Source organism: Phocoena phocoena, chromosome 4, assembly GCF_963924675.1.
Source record: "Phocoena phocoena chromosome 4, mPhoPho1.1, whole genome shotgun sequence".
In the NCBI taxonomy this organism is placed as follows: domain Eukaryota; kingdom Metazoa; phylum Chordata; class Mammalia; order Artiodactyla; family Phocoenidae; genus Phocoena; species Phocoena phocoena.
In genome coordinates this window covers 13828558-13842905 of record NC_089222.1, presented here as the reverse complement: position 1 = coordinate 13842905, position 14348 = coordinate 13828558, and the positions used below count along the sequence as shown (strand labels likewise).

General features: G+C 40.2%; 1 non-coding gene across 1 annotated transcript; it reads left to right on the top strand.

Annotated features, from left to right (window-relative positions):
• Window positions 1-279: 279 nt before the first annotated feature.
• LOC136123032 (U6 spliceosomal RNA) lies at window positions 280-386 on the top strand. Its single transcript, XR_010655908.1, has one exon. It is a non-coding gene; the product is annotated as a U6 spliceosomal RNA (small nuclear RNA).
• The last annotated feature ends 13962 nt before the right edge of the window (window positions 387-14348 follow it).

Below are 14348 nucleotides of genomic sequence, written 5' to 3'. Positions count from 1 at the left end.
CTCCCTCCCTCCTTCCCTAAGCCCTTCTCACTCTGTCTTCCTTCCCTCCTTCCTGCCTTTTTTCTTTTCTTCCATCCTTCCTTCTCCTTCCCTTCCTTCCCTCCACGTTCCTCCCTTCCATCCCTCCTTCCCTCCCTTCCTTCCTTTCTTCCTTCCCATCTTATTATTTGATCTAATGGGAGGAGAGACGGGGGAACATTAAAGTGAAGGCCAGTGAAGAATTCATGTGGCAGTTAGAGAATTAGAAGAGAACAGGAAATGGGCTTAGCTGGAAGTAGGGTGCTCCCTCTGGGAGGACATAGGCTGAAACTGGACCCACACAGAGGAGGGCAGCATGGCCCCTGCCTAAGGATGACGTGCAGTTCTGTGACGTGCTCCATATTTTACGGTAACTGTGAGGTGAGCGTGTGCTCACTAACCTTATTGTGGTAAGTGTATCAAATCATGATGTACATGTATCAAATCATCACCTTGTACATGGTAAAAGATAAACTAAGGCATATTGAACAATTTAAGAGTTTATTGAGCAAAAATAGATTTGAATGGAGTGGTGCTAAATCAGAAGTGGTGAGGAGCCTCCACTGACAGGAGCTCAGGGAGATCATTTACAGAGAAAAGGTGGAAGCACAGTGAGGAAATCATTGACTGGCTGCAGCTTCAAGCCTGATTGGCAGTTTGTGCTCGGTTGTCCCTAGGTTTCAATTCCGTAACCTTGAGGCATTTATAGGATTAGATTTTGGTTTGCTGATGTTGGCTGCATCAGCATCAGAGCCACCACAGACTAATGAACTATTAGTTTAATTCTCTTAGTGTACACCTTAAACTTACACAACGTTACATGTCAAATATATCTTGATAAAGCAGGAACAAAAGTTGGAAGCAGACTGTTGGGGGGAATACAGTGCACAGAAATCTGCAGTGTGGGCAAGTCGGACATGGGGGAGGACAATTTGGATGTGTCTCTAATTTTCATGGGCATAGAAAGGATTTGTGGAGGATCCTTGTTTAAGATGCAGATTCTGATTCCATAGTACTAGAGTGGGGCCTGAGATTCTGCATTTCTAATGGGCTTCCAGGTGACACTGATGCTACTGGTCTAGGCCTACACTTTGAGGACCAGGACTTAGTTGACAAAGCTCCCTGCCAGAAACAACAAGCAGAAGCATCAGCAATCAGTGGGGAGCAGGTGAGCATTACTGTTTAGAGCCAGGAACGCCCCCTGCAAATGTTACAAGGTGATAAAATAACAAGCTGGCTCAGCCTATCACTGCTTGCTTCATCCACCAGATCCAGCCTGGCCCACAGCAGCACAAGGACCAAACAATGTTGCATTAAACCTATGCTTACTTTCCCCACTATTACAGGAACCCTTACTTTTAAATCAGATCGTATTTTATTTGCTTCATCTCCAAAAGTCAATAATAACTTCTGTCACACAGAGTCCTTCAATATTTCCTTGATTTATGTAATACCTGGTATCGCTGACACTGTCCCATGTTTAAGTGACAATTACCTGCCTTTGGTTCAGTCGAGGGTGCCCATAGCCTGCAGCTGGAGGGATAGAGGCCCCGCCCATTACTTTCTTTATCGGATGAGAAGAACAAAACGGAGCTACTGCCGGAAGGCCCAGCATTAACGTGTGTAGTTTCAGTTGGGCTTTACAGCACTGCAACTTCCCTTGGGATTAAACCACTTGAAAGCTCCTCTACAACCTCCACGTGTTCCACCGAGATATTTTCTGAAGCGTTACATCTGGCAAAGCTAAGGTTGTTAATGTATGTTTAGGAACCAGGATGCTTTCACATTTAATTCTTCCTGTGTGATCATTTCTCTACCATCAGTCCTTGCAAATCAAGAGAAGTTTAAACGCTACAAAAATTCACAAGCTGCAGTTGACAGGAACATTTTTCACCTCTCTGATCCAAGCCAGACAAGTGCATGGTGCTGGCAGGCTAGCTGTTCCCTCTCTCAGCTCCTGCCCAAGGATAGGGAGCCCAGATGATACCCAAGAATACACACACACACACACACACACACACACACACACACACACACACAATCACTATACAAACAAGAACTCCAGGTTGAAGCTTTAGGAAAACTAGTTGATGCTTGTTCTCCTTTTCAAAACATAATCAATATGACAAGACTCAGACAAGCACAGGTCTTAAGAATTCTGTCACCTGATGAAGCTCTTCAATGTATCCTCTGTGTTTATACCTAGAAAGGTGTTTGCATTTAAGAAATAGGTTTGATGTGAGTGAGTGTTGTATTCCTCTAAAGCCCTGGGGATATGCAGGGCCAGCTTTCTGAGTGATAGATACAAATTAAGGATCCATGAGAAAAATTTGTAATGTGCTTGTATTCACTTTAAATTTTGCTCTAATTAGGGATCATTAAAGTATATGATGGTTAGCAGTTAGGTTGTTTTATGCTTGATTCATGCTTTCATTTGCATTAAAAAGTTCTATTTGAGTAGAAAATCAGAGAGGCATAATGTTTCTTTCCTTTTTCAAGAAATTAGGATGTTTGAATTCTATGTTTATAATAACCACAAAACGATTGTCTACCTGGTGTAAGAAAGAAAACAAACAGCTTGTGTGTGTGTGTGTGTGTGTGTGTGTGTGTGACACAGGATTTCTTTAGTTTAATTTAGTTCCTCACTCACAGAGCAAACCACAGTATCAAAAATATTAGTCCACAGGAGATAGGATTTAGAAGAAAATATCTCTCTAAATTCCTGTTATCGTTTCAAATTCCCAAAGGTAAATTTTCCAGGCTTCTGAGAGAAGTAGCATATCTGATGTTGCCAAAACCCAGATGCAAATAAATATATCAATATAGGCGCATTTTACAGATAATTGAAACTCTTATTTTTCTATAATTTCATGACACCGAATACAACATTTAAAATATTGATATGTGTTCAACATTTACTATTATCTACGATTTTCTTTTTTTTTTTTAATGTGGACCACTTTACTTTTAAGTCTTTATTGAATTTGTTGCAATATTGCTTCTGTTTTATGTTGTGGTTTTTTGGCCATGAGGCATGTGGGATCTTAGCTCCCCAACCAGGGATCCCCTGCACCAGCACCCCCTGCATTGGAAGGCGAAGTCTTAACCACTGGACCACCAGGGAAGTCCCTACTATGATTTTCTTAATGAGGTTTTTATAGTGCTCAACATCCTTTTCTACCCTAAATATAATAAGAAAAAAATGAAAGAAATGGTGATAAATATATGCATGTGTACACACATACTAGTCAGTTCTTGACCAAAAAACTAAAGTTTTACCATTATTATTGCAAAATATTTCTATAAGGAACATGAGCAATACCAGAGAAACTGGCAACCTCTCACCTCAGTGTGGAAAACAAACAGCTTTTTGAGAGTTATCTTTACATATACACACATAGAAAGCCATATAGGTCTTTATACCTTTATATGGATGACTTAAAAGAAATATGAAGGGGGAGCTTAGAGAAAGGCCTGTCCCAGGACCACTGAATGTCAAGGCTCTTTTCCACCAAGGATGCTGAAGGAACTGCTCAGGTTTCATGGAGCACCAAGAAGCACATAACCCAGGTCTGCTCCAAGAAGGCCTCTGACGTGGTGGGCTGGCAAGCTGTGCAGTTACAAAGCTACTGCCTCAGCTCCAAACCCACTCCTCCCTACTCTGCTTTAGGATGCTGAGCCCGACTCTGCTGACCATATTTTCGCTTTGCCAGCTGCTCCCTACTAGGCTCTGCCTGCAGGGGGTGCCAGAGGGAGACAGGTGAGTGGGAGAACTTACCTCCCATCCTTGTGAATGTCAGGCTGATGCCGCTCACCGCCAGCAGCCGGTGAATCCACTTCTGGTTTCTCCGACAGTTTGGAAGATACAAACTGCTTGAGATGCCCCATTATGTTGTTACACAACTCCTGTATTTGTCAATTTTTTCTGCACAGATACAGTCTGTACTTCCTTCTACTGATGTTCAGAAGCAGCCAAGAAACATCCCTCTGCAGCTGACACTCAAAACGAGCAAATGCCAGAGCCTCTGACATTGCTTTTCACTCTTAAGTTTGAAAGGGTAGTTGTCATGTTAAAAGTTAAAAATTAAAAAAAACAACACTGAGATGCACGAGATTAAAGACAATACGATCTTTAGAAAGTAATAGCTAAATTGTTCATCAGTGAATTCGTCTATGAAATCTCTCCCCATCTAGTCCTGAGAATTCATCTTTGAGGCCCCACTCTCTCCTATGAACATCCCACATCAAGCCTCACATGAAAACCCTGCTCCTTACTGCAGCCCTAAGTATTATCCAGAGAAAACAAACCTCTGGTTGTCTGAAAACTGCCCTTAAAGCCCATTTTCCTTATGTGTAATCACAGTCCATCTAGGGGATTATTAGAGACGAGTGAGCAATCTTTTGGAGACTTGGGGATGCCATAAGGAAGAAACCCATTTGTTTGATGCCTCCCTATTTCATTCATTCATCCACTCATCCTTTAGTTACTTATTGAATACCTAATCTTTGTGCCGAAGAACCAAAGAATCCTGTCTAAATCATCTCTGTATCTTTTTTCCATGGACAAAATGCAATAAGGAAGTCATATAATCATATCTGCCTTTCAAAATATACTGTTTCACCCTCACATTTCTGAACATGAGGGGAGTTTTCTTTATAATGCTCTTTAGGCTGTCTGGCAAAAGACTCACTTCCTAAGTTAATTTACTCACCACCTATCCTTCCACTTAGGCAGATAATCGTGTCACACACACAAATTACACAGCACTTGTCTTGTACCCAAATAACCTAGTCTAAAAGAATCTTAGTATGATTTGGGGGGATAATGAAACCTCATTGTCTGGGAGGTGTGTTTAATGAGAACACTTTCCTGGTCTTCCTCCCTTGTTTAATGGGATCTCACAGCCAGCATCATGGTGTCCATGATTGTGGGAGATCAATGTTAGCCTGCATCTCAACTAGGAAATAACTCATTTATGACTTTTTAAAGTAATCCAAGTAACAGCTTCAGAGACCAACTTTGTGTTGCTTTGGTTTTCCCAAAGACTCGATTGGGAAAGAATGTATACCAGTGAATTTTCATATGTTTTTCCCAGTACCATGGCAGGCAAAATATTCACACAGAGACCAAGAGTTCTGATATTCTGGAGAGATACAGGTCAAACAAATAGCAGAAAGCATTCTGGAGGAATTAAGTAGCACCTAGCATTTTACAGAGTGCATTAGAGAGGGCAGAGTTACAAAAACTAGCCAATAGTGGCTGCACTTAAATTGAATCTTACCAATCCTTAGGTGAAAATATAAACTTTTACAAATTACAAAAGAGCCCTAATACAAAGAATAGATCATCTCAGTCCAGAATAGAGTGGGACATGCAGAAGACCACCAGCAAAACATGTACTGTACAAGGAGGAGAAAAATCTAGACCAGACTGGACAAGTCATGCTGTAAAAGGGTAATCGCCAAGTCCTAGGGAAGGAGGTGGAAATTACTGTGCTCACTCCATCTTGTCCTCTGCACCCTTTCATTTAGCCATCAGATTTCTGCATTCATAAATTGTTCACATGCCAAAGGTAAAGGTAAAATTGATCACGTTCCGCAAATACGTGAGATGTCTTTAGACAGTTCTGAGTTAAGAAACCCCTCCATGCTTTAATATATCAAGACTTTCTTGGCTATTATGGGTAATATATATATATATATATGTGTATATATATATATATATATATATATGTATGTATATATACCTACATATACACGTATATATACATACATATATATATATACGTGTATATGTATATGTATGATAAGTCTTACATGGATAAGGCCTGAACATTGGCAAACCAACACAGCAGAACCCCTTTCTGAAGACTGATGAGGCTCCACATTGAGTTACTTATGGATGTTATTCTGTGTCCTGCTTATCTTAGAACATCTATAATAGTGATTGTACTTTAGCACTCCTTGATTAGGAATTGACCATAAAAATAGAAAGTCAAAACACAGTTAATTAATGCATGGCAGTAGGGAAACATATCCATCAAATCAGCCGAGGGCATCCCTGTCATTTATTCCTCAGAGACTTCAAATCAAAATCTGCCTTCAGTTTTGCTCTTAACTCTTCTTCAAGGGTCACATATTTTTAATAAAAAAAGTAAGAAGGAAACATTTAATTCTAATTAAAATCGACAGATTGTAAATTCTCTAGGTACTCCTAGTCTTACTTTTGAATACAGTTAGACCCCCTGGAAGACTATGTGGTCTAGTTCATCATAGGACAGCTTTTTATCACCAAAGAAGCCACATTTATGAACTTCATATCTGCATCTCCTGCAGGATTGTTGAGGATGTGACTTCACTCAGTATGCTCTATATGGAGAAAAAAGCTCTGTCTTCCCTGAGGAACCAGTAACAGTCACATTCTTGATAATGAGAACTAATAACTCTATCATCTTTCTCTGTTTTCACTTGGCTTCCTGGAAGCTCAGAGCCATACCGTATACTCAGCCACAGCAACTATGGTCATACATTGACTACCCCTCACTTCTCTCTGATCTTCATTTTCTATACATATTATTTTATTAGAGGCTTATTTTATATTGCATTTGATGTAATAATAAATTAAATAAACTTCTCTCGGGTGTAAGATGTAAGCTCTGATCAGCAAAACATGCTATTCACATGTATCAACTGGTAACTCGATTTTCAGATCCCTTTGACAAAGAGTTAGAGAATAAATAAAGTTTTAAGTAAAATTTCAGTCTCTCAGCAGCAAAGCCTGTGTCTCCTATTTCTCTCTTCACTCCATCATTCTCTGCAAACAGCAGGGGCTCAGCAAATGCTACTGAAGGCAGTAAGGACTAACATTGCTTATTGAGGGTTGAGTCCATACTTCTTAGAATTTTATGTGGACTGGGACTGGAACTTGATTCCAAAATAGGAGGTGTAGGATTAGAAGATAAGTGGAGAAGATTTTTATTTCCCCTCTGAGGAGTCCTCTGATCTCATAGAGTTGGGCAGACTTGTGGAAATCTGGGTGCATGATTACAAGCTGTCCTGAGGCTTCTGCATCAAGGGCCTGGTGGATTTCCAGAGAGTTTGGCAGCATTGCAGCAGCAGGGGACAACCCTGGGCTCAGGACTCTAATGGACAATCGTCCAGGACCAATGACTAGAGCAAGAGACAAGAGAGACAGAGCCCTGTGCCTGAGCAGCAGCCTACACCTCTGTAAGCTGCATTCTCTCACCTGCCCTGCTCCCCTCAAATCTCAGCCAGTTCTCTGCTTTTCTCCATGATGTACATCATAATTTTCTGGGATTGGAACACTGCTATTGAAAAAATACACTAGAAAATAATCCTTTCTTCTTTCCTCTTGTGAGATAATGCAAAGGCGGAGGTGCCCTGCCTTGTCTGAAATTCCTTTTGTCAGTCTCATTTCTGCCCTGACATTGATGAAGCTGCATAGTTTGACAAGAGTAAGACAGGACCATATGAGCTCAGCTTCCTGCCCATGTTGCTGTCCAGGCTGGTTCTGTAACCAAGCACTAGAGCAGGGCTCCAAAGCCATGGCATAATCAGCACTGCAAAACAGAGAGGCTGAGACACCTCTGACGTGCTTGAGAAAATCTATTCCTCTGTCTAGCATGATTAGTCTGTGGAGAGACCTGGATGATGAGTTGAAAAGATAACTGTACCCATGAATTAATTACTATTGTTAAAATAATCACACTACCCAAGGCAATTTACAGATTCAATGCAATCCCTATTATAATACCAATGGCATTTTTCAAAGAACTAGAGCAAATAATTTAAAAACTTGTATAGAAACACAAAAGATCCCAAATAGCCAAGACAATCTTGAGAAAAAAGAACAAAGCTGGAGGCATCATGCTCTGTGATTTCAAACTATACCACAAAGCTGCAATAATCAAAACAGTATGGTACTGACATGAAAACAGACACATTGATCAGTGAAATAGAATGGAGAGCCTAGAAATGAACCTACACTTATGTGGTCAACTAATCTACAACAGAGGCAAGAATACACAATGGAGAAAAGACATCATCTTCAGTAGATGATTCTGGGAAAACTGAACAGCTACATGCAAAAGAGTCAAATTGGACTGCTTTCTCATACTATATACAAAAATAAGCTCAAAATGGATTAAAGACTTAAACATGAGACCTGAAACCATAAAACTTCTAGAAGAAACATAGGCAGATTTTCTTTGACATTGATCTTAGCAATATATATATATATATATATATATATATATATTTTAGATCTTCTCTCAGGCAAGGGAAACAAAAGCACAAATAGACAAATGGGATTACATCAAACTAAAATGCTTTTGCACAGTGAAGGAAGGAAACCGTCAACAAAACCAAAAGACCATCTACTGAATGGGAGAAGATATGTATAAATCACATATCCAGTAAGAGGTTAATACCCAAAATATACAAAGAATTCATACACCTCAATATCAAAAAGCAAATAACCTAATTAAGAAATAGGCAGAGAACCTGAATAGACATTTTTCTAAAAAAGACATACAGATGGCCAACAGACACATGAAAAGATGCTCAACATCACTAATCATCAGTGATTAGTCATCATTCCAAACCACAATGAGATACCACCTCACATCTGTCAGAATGGCTATTATCAAAAAGAAAAGGAAGGAGCTTCAAGATGGCAGAAGAGTAAGACGTGGAGATCACCTTCCTCCCCACAAATACATTAGAAATACATCTACATGTGGATCAACCCCTATAGAACACCTACTGAATGCTGACAGAAGACAGACCTCCCAAAAGGCAAGAAACTCTCCACGTACCTGGTTAGGGCAAAAGAAAAAACAGAGACAAAAGAATAGGGACAGGACCTGCACCAGTGGGAGGGAGCTGTGAAGGAGAAAACGTTTCCACACACTAGGAAGCCCCTTTGTGGGCGGAGACTGCGGGTGGTGGAGGGGGGAAGCTTTGGAGCCATGGGGGAGAGCACAGCAACCAGGGTGCAGAGGGAAAAGCAGAGAGACTCCCACACAGAGGATGGATGCTGACTCGCACTCACCAGCCCGAGAGGCTTGTCTGCTCACCTGCCAGGACTGGTGGGGACTGGGAATTGAGCTCGGGCTTCGGAGGTCAGATCCCAGGGAGAGGACTGGGGTTGGCTGTGTAAACACAGCCTGCGGTGGCTACTGCGCCACAGCTAACCGGGAGGGAGTCTGGAAAAATTTCTGGAGCTGCCGAAGAGGCAAGAGACTTTTTCTTGCCTCTTTGTTTCGAGGTGCACGAGGAGAGGGGATTAAGTACGCCACTTAAAGGAGCTTCAGAGATGGGCGTGAGCTGCGGCTATCAGCACGGACCCAAAGAGACGGGCATGAGACACTAAGGCTGCTGCTGCTGCAGCCACCAAAAATCCTGTGTGCAAGCACAGGTCACTATCCTTACCTCCTCTCCTGGAACCCTGTGCAGCCCGCCACTGTCAGGGTCCCGTGATCCAGGGACAACTTCCCCGGGAGAACACACGGCATGCCTTAGGCTTTTGCAAAGCCACATTGACCTCTGCCGCCGGAGGCTGGCCCTGCATTCCGTAACCCTCCTTCCACACCCCCCCCCCCCCGCCCTGAGTGAGCCAGAGCCCCCGAATCAGGTGCTCCTTTAACCCCGTCCTGTCTGAGAGAAGAACAGACGCCCTCAGGCAACCTACACACAGCAGCATGGCCAAATCCAAAGCTGAACCCCAGGAGCTGTGCGAACAAAGAAGAGAAAGGGAAATCTCCCCCAGCAGCCACAGCAGCAGTGGATTAAATCTCCACAATCAACTTGATGTATGCTGCATCTGTGGAATACCTGAATAGACAACGAATCATCCCAAATCGAGGCAGTGGACTTTGAGAGCAACAAAATATATATTTTTTTCCCTATTTCTTTTTTTCTCAGTGTGTATGTGTATGCTGCTGTATCTGATTTTTTCTGTATAGCTTTGCTTTCACCATTTGTCCTAGGGTTCTGTCTGCCCATTTTGTTTGTTTGTTTTCTTTTTTTTGGAGAGTTTTTAGCACTTATTATCATTGGGGGATTTGTTTTTTGGTGTGGTTGCTCTCTTCTTTCTTCCTTTTTTTTTTTTTAATTTATTATTTTTTTTAAACATCTTTATTGGGGTATAATTGCTTTACAATGGTGTGTTAGTTTCTGCTTTATAACAAAGTGAATCAGCTATACATATACATATGTTCCCATATGTCTTCCCTCTTGCGTCTCCCTCCCTCCCACTCTCCCCATCCCACCCTTCCAGGCTGTCACAAAGCACCGAGCTAATATCCCTGTGCCTTGCGGCTGCTTCCCACCAGCTATCTACCTTACGTTTGTTAGTGTGTATATGTCCATGCCTCTCTCTCGCCCTGTCACAGCTCACCCTTCCCCCTCCCCATATCCTCAAGTCCATTCTCTAGTAGGTCTGTCTCTTTATACCTGTCTTACCCCTAGGTTCTTCATGACACTTTTTTTTCTTAAATTCCATATATATGTGTTAGCATACGGTATTTGTCTTTTTCTTTCTGACTTACTTCACTCTGTATGACAGACTCTAGGTCTATCCACCTCATTAAAAATAGCTCAATTTCATTTCTTTTTAAGGCTGAGTAATATTCCATTGTGTATATGTGCCACATCTTCTTTATCGATTCGTCCGATGATGGGCGCTTAGGTTCTTTCCATCTCCGGGCTATTGTAAATAGAGCTGCAATGAACATTTTGGTACATGACTCTTTTTGAATTTTGGTTTTCTCAGGGTATATGCCCAGTAGTGGGATTGCTGGGTCATATGGTAATTCTATTTGTAGTTTTTTAAGGAACCTCCATACTGTTCTCCACAGTGGCTGAACCAATTCACATTCCCACCAGCAGTGCAAGAGTGTCCCCTTTTCTCCACACCCTCTCCAGCATTTATTGTTTATAGATTTTTTGATGATGGCCATTCTGATTGGTGTGAGATGATATCTCATTGTAGTTTTGATTTGCATTTCTCTAATGATTAATGATGTTGAGCATTCTTTCATGTGTTTGTTGGCATTCTGTATATCTTCTTTGGAGAAATGTCTATTTAGGTCTTCTGCCCATTTTTGGATGGGGTTGTTTGTTTTTTTGTTATTGAGCTGCATGAGCTGCTTGTAAATTTTGGAGATTAATCCTTTGCCAGTTGCTTCATTTGCAAATATTTTCTCCCATTCTGAGGGTTGTCTTTTGGTCTTGTTTATGGTTTCCTTTGCTGTGCAAAAGCTTTGAAGTTTCATTAGGTCCCATTTGTTTATTTTTGTTTTTATTTCCATTACTCTAGGAGGTGGGTCAGAAAGGATCTTGCTGTGATTTATGTCATAGAGTGTTCTTCCTATGTTTTCTTCTAAGAGTTTGATAGTTTCTGGCCTTACATTTAGGTCTTTAATCCATTTTGAGCTTATTTTTGTGTATGGTGTTAGGGAGTGATCTAATCTCATACTTTTACATGTACCTGTCCAGTTTTCCCAGCACCATTTATTGAAGAGGCTGTCCTTTCTCCACTGTCCATTCCTGCCTCCTTTATCAAAGATAAGGTGACCATATGTGCGTGGGTTTATCTCTGGGCTTTCTATCCTGTTCCACTGATCTATCTTTCTGTTTTTGTGCCAGTACCATACTGTCTTGATTACTGTTGCTTTGTAATATAGTCTGAAGTCAGGGAGCCTAATTCCTCCAGCTCCTTTTTTCGTTCTCAAGATTGCTTTGGCTATTCGGGGTCTTTTGTGTTTCCATACAAATTGCGAATTTTTTTGTTCTAGTTCTGTGAAAAATGCCAGTGGTAGTTTGATAGAGATTGCATTGAATCTGTAGATTGCTTTGGGTAGTAATTTTCACAATGTTGATTCTTCCCATCCAAGAACATGGTATATCTCTCCATCTATTTGTATCATCTTTAATTTCTTTCATCAGTGTCTTATAATTTTCTGCATACAGGTCTTTCGTCTCCTTAGGTAGGTTTATTCCTAGATATTTTATTCTTTTTGTTGCAATGGTAAATGGGAGTGTTTTCTTGATTTCACTTTCAGATTTTTCATCATTAGTATATAGGAATGCCAGAGATTTCTGTGCATTAATTTTGTATCCTGATACTTTACCAAATTCATTGATTAGCTCTAGTAGTTTTCTGGTAGCATCTTTAGGATTCTCTATGTATAGTATCATGTCATCTGCAAATCATGACAGCTTTACTTCTTCTTGTCCGATTTGGATTCCTTTTATTTCCTTTTCTTCTCTGATTGCTGTGGCTAAAACTTCCAAAACTATGTTGAATAAGAGTGGTGAGAGTGGGCAACCTTGTCTTGTTCCTGATCTTAGTGGAAATGCTTTCAGTTTTTCACCATTGAGGATGATGTTTGCTGTGGGCTTGTCATATATGGCCTTTATTATGTTGAGGAAAGTTCCCTCTATGCCTACTTTCTGGAGGGTTTTTATCATAAATGGGTGTTGAATTTTGTCGAAAGCTTTCTCTGCATCTATTGAGATGATCATATGGTTTTTCTCCTTCAATTTGTTAATATGGTTTATCACATTGATAGATTTGCGTATATTGAAGAATCCTTGCATTCAGGAATAAACCCCACTTGATCATGGTGTATGATCCTTTTAATGTGCTGTTGGATTCTGTTTGCTAGTATTTTGTTGAGGATTTTTGCATCTATGTTCATCAGTGATATTGGCCTGTAGTTTTCTTTCTTTGTGACATCCTTGTCTGGTTTTGGTATCAAGGTGATGGTGGCCTCGTAGAAGGAATTTGGGAGTGTTCCTCCCTCTGCTATATTTTGGAAGAGTTCGAGAAGGATAGGTGTTAGCTCTTCTCTAAACGTTTGATAGAATTCACCTGTGAAGCCATCTGGTCCTGGGCTTTTGTTTGTTGGAAGGTTTTTAATCACAGTTTCAATTTCAGTGCTTGTGATTGGTCTGTTCATATTTTCTATTTCTTCCTGATTCAGTCTTGGCAGGTTGTGCATTTCTAAGAATTTGTCCATTTCTTCCAGATTGTCCATTTTATTGGCATAGAGTTACTTGTAGTAATCTCTCATGATTTTTTTTTATTTCTGCAGTGTCAGTTGTTACTTCTCCTTTTTCATTTCTAATTCTATTGATTTGAGTCTTCTCCCTTTTTTTCCTGATGAGTCTGGCTAGTGGTTTATCTATTTTGTTTATCTTCTCAAAGAACCAGCTTTTAGTTTTATTGATCTTTGCTATCGTTTCCTTTATTTCTTTTTCATTTATTTCTGATCTGATTTTTATGATTTCTTTCCTTCTGCTAGCTTTGGGTTTTTTTTGTTCTTCTTTCTCTAATTGCTTCAGGTGCAAGGTTAGGTTGTTTATTCGAGATGTTTCCTGCTTCTTAAGGTGGGCTTGTATTGCTATAAACTTCCCCCTTAGAACTGCTTTTGCTGCATCCCATAGGTTTTGGGTCGTTGTGTCTCCATTGTCATTTGTTTCTAGGTATTTTTTTATTTCCTCTTTGATTTCTTCAGTGATCACTTCATTATTAAGTAGTGTATTGTTTAGCCTCCATGTGTTTGTATTTTTTACAGATCTTTTCCTGTAATTGATATCTGGTCTCATGGCGTTGTGGTCAGAAAAGATACTTGATACAATTTCAGTTTTCTTAAATTTACCAAGGCTTGATTTGTGACCCAAGATATGATCTATCCTGGAGAATGTTCCATGAGCACTTGAGAAAAATGTGTATTCTGTTGTTTTTGGATGGAGTGTCCTATAAATATCAATTAAGTCCATCTTGTTTAATGTATCATTTAAAGCTTGTGTTTCCTTATTTATTTTCATTTTGGATGATCTGTCCATGGGTGAAAGTGGGGTGTTAAAGTCCCCTACTATGAATGTGTTACTGTCGATCTCCCCTTTTATGGTTGTTAGTATTTGCCTTATGTATTGAGGTGCTCCTATGTTGGGTGCATAAATATTAACAATTGTTATATCTTCTTCTTGGATCAATCCCTTGATCATTATGTAGTGTCCTTCTTTGTCCCTTTTAATAGTCCTTATTTTAAAGTCTATTTTGTCTGATATGAGAATTGCTACTCCAGCTTTCTTTTGGTTTCCATTTGCATGGAATATCTTGTTCCATCCCCTTACTTTCAGTCTGTATGTGTCTCTAGGTCTGAAGTGGGTCTCTTGTAGACAGCATATATAAGGGTCTTGTTTTTGTATCCATTCAGGAAATCTGTGTCTTTTGGTGGGAGCATTTAGTCCATTTACATTTAAGGTAATTATCGATATGTATGTTCCTATTCCCATTT